This window comes from Arachis ipaensis, chromosome B03 (assembly GCF_000816755.2).
Source record: "Arachis ipaensis cultivar K30076 chromosome B03, Araip1.1, whole genome shotgun sequence".
In the NCBI taxonomy this organism is placed as follows: domain Eukaryota; kingdom Viridiplantae; phylum Streptophyta; class Magnoliopsida; order Fabales; family Fabaceae; genus Arachis; species Arachis ipaensis.
In genome coordinates this window covers 16,623,802-16,626,796 of record NC_029787.2, presented here as the reverse complement: position 1 = coordinate 16,626,796, position 2,995 = coordinate 16,623,802, and the positions used below count along the sequence as shown (strand labels likewise).

General features: G+C 35.3%; 1 long non-coding RNA gene across 8 annotated transcripts in view; it reads left to right on the top strand.

The window, feature by feature from the left end:
• LOC107629980 overlaps nt 1,774-2,995 on the top strand; it is a 12,198-nt gene continuing 10,976 nt past the window's right edge. For all 8 annotated transcript variants that reach the window (XR_002358934.1, XR_002358933.1, XR_002358937.1 and 5 more), the window contains exons 1-2: nt 1,774-2,022; nt 2,118-2,191. This is a non-coding gene — a long non-coding RNA (uncharacterized LOC107629980). The remainder of the gene's footprint in view (nt 2,023-2,117; nt 2,192-2,995) is intronic.

The following is a 2,995-nucleotide window of genomic DNA, read 5'->3' as shown; positions in this document are numbered from 1 at the left end:
ACACATGAATCTTTCCATAATTTTTTCTTCAAAATTTGTCACACATCACTAACAGAAACACTACCATCATAAACACAGCTACCATCAACAAATTGGTCATGAATTTCTGACTTCTTACATTATTTTTCAACCTCCCAACCCTCCATGCTAGGTTCATCTTCATTCTACCATTGACTCTATCAGAGTCTGCTATTCTAGCACTTTTCTCTTAAACAATGTCAGCCCAAACAAACATATCACATCAAGTCTTTTTCCTTGTCTGAAATGAACCAATAAAAGATAATGAAATGAAGTAGGCAAGAACAAATTAATAAAATATCATATATTTAACTTACATTATAATTGGGATATCCAAAAAATGGCTTGTTTGAATTTGATTCTGTTCCAGACCATCCAGAATTGGACGATAACCACACCCACACCATTCCGACACCCTCATAAACACAGCTACCATCAACAAATTGGTCATGAATTTCTGACTTCTTACATTATTTTCCAACCTCCCAACCCTCCATGCTAGGTTCATCTTCATTCTACCATTGACTCTATCAGAATCTGCTATTCCAGCACTTTCCTCTTAAATAATGTCAGCCCAAACAAACATACCACATCAAGTCTTTTTCTTTGTCTGAAATGAACCAATAAAAGATGATGAAATGAAGTACGCAAGAACAAATTAATAAAATATCATATATTTAACTTACATTATAATTGGGATATTCAAAAAATGGCTTGTTTAAATTTGATTCTGTTCCAGACCATCCAGAATTGGACGATAACCACACCCACACCATTCCGACACCCTCACACTTCTGTTCCAGCTTTGTGACTTGGCCCAGTTATCGCTTGAAGGAGAATGATTCGAGTTTTCAGCTACGGTGCTTCCACCACCCACCATGGTGCTGCAACTAATAGCAACAAATAACAAAGATTTAACAAGAAGAGCAACAATAAGAAGAAGAAGACAAAGAAGAATAAGAAGATAAGAGGAGGGAAGACGGAAGTTGAAGAAGATCGTAATTCAAATAAACGAGAGAAAATTAGGGTTTTAGAGACTAAATTGGGTATAAATACAACCCTCGCCACCTCAACTAGCCGTTGCAGGGTCCAGCGTGGTAGAGAGGGTGCCACCATGGCGCTCCTTTTGCTAAGTCATCACCGGAAAGGGCTGAGGGACTACATTGGTGTGCCCGGATCTAAATCTCGAGGACCAGTATAGTTAATTTTAAATCTTGAAGACTAAAATGAGTAATCACGTGAATCTCAGGACTAAAATGGAGTTTTAGTTGTTGAATACATGAAATTATGTAACCGTTCTCTACTATGAAGTTCCCGCAGGCGAACTTCCCCACCGAAAAATCTTGCTTCTGTGGCCGTTTTCCCACCTTAAACCAACCGAGCTGTTTAAGACGGGTGGGAGAAACATTTTGAATTCATCAAACAAGGAGATTGGTCCCCAGAAACCCCAGTTGACTTCAACTTTCAATACCTTGATAGATTTGTATGGCAAGGCTGGACGGCTAAAGGATGCTGCCGAAGTCTTTGCTGATATGTTAAAATCCGGAGTGGCAATGGATACAATCACTTTTAATACTATGATCTTTATCTGTGGAAGTCATGGTAATTTGTTGGAAGCTGAATCTCTGCTTAATAAAATGGAAGAAAAGGGTATATCCCCTGATACGAAAACTTACAATATCCTTCTGTCCTTGTATGCTAATTCGGGGAATACTGATGCTGCTCTTTGTTGTTATAGAAGGATTAGAGATGTTGGTACAATATAAGTGATCATATATAAATTTCTTTTTGCTTATTTTGTATAGCGAAATATATTGATTGACAGCAATTATTATTCAGTATCTTTTTTATTTATGTTTTTGCAGGATGTTGGCAAAATTTTTGAACAGTTACCTGCTTTGCAGGTTCTCAGCTTATCTAACAACTTAATGTCACCATATAAATCGGAAACTGGAAAGCATCTGTATTCTAGTTTTAAATAACACTGGTGTAGATTGGGAGCAGGTTCCTTTCTATATCTTTCCCCAACTTATATCTGCTGCTTAAATTCCAATCATGTTAGTTAGGAGCCACTAAATGTTTCCTGTTTAACTGGGCAGGTTGAATTGCTTAGACAATCATTGACAACTATTAAGAGCTACATCTTATCGGAAACAATATAAGCAGAGTACTGGTATATTCTTGTTAAATATCTTAACGGCTGTACACTTAGATATCCTCTCATGAGTACCCATTTCTGAACTATGGAGAGCAGTTGAATAAAACATTAGAAATTGAACCATTTCGATTACACTGCAAGATTTCTCTAAATCATAGTCTCAGAATGGAAGCCCATTAAAGGAGGGAATAGCATTTTTGATACATTCTTCTTTCTTTAGCATTTTATCTGCCTTTATTGCTCATCTCCTCAACGGTTTGTCGTTTTACATGTAGTGGGGTGTAAGTTTATTATTATTATTATTATCATTATTGTTATTGTTATTGTTATTAAGGCAAGCTAATAATCATGTTTCTCATCTGGTGAACAGTTATTATTATTAAGGCAAGCTAATTATCATGTTTCCCATCTGGGGAACAGTTAATTATGACAATCTCAACAGAAATACTGCGATAGCAATTATAGTTATATTTGAGAATGTGGATGATGTATTGAATGTAGATTCTATTATCAAGCTTACTCCCTTGGATCTGCTATGCAATTTATTTATTTTATAGTTGATACATAATTGATGTTGAAGTGTATTGATTTTAATTTTTTTTATGGAAATAATAAGGGTAATTTGGTTTTTACTTTAATGTTTAATCTTATATTGCTCTGTTTTTTTTTTTTCTTTTTTGTCATTTGTATGAAGTACACACAATTTTTAAGCCTTCTATTTTTTTTTTCAGCCTATGTCATCCTCCATTGTTCAAGGATTTAATTCTTTGCGTCTATTGAATTTGGATGATAATTGTATAGCTGAAGCCTGAATGGGAT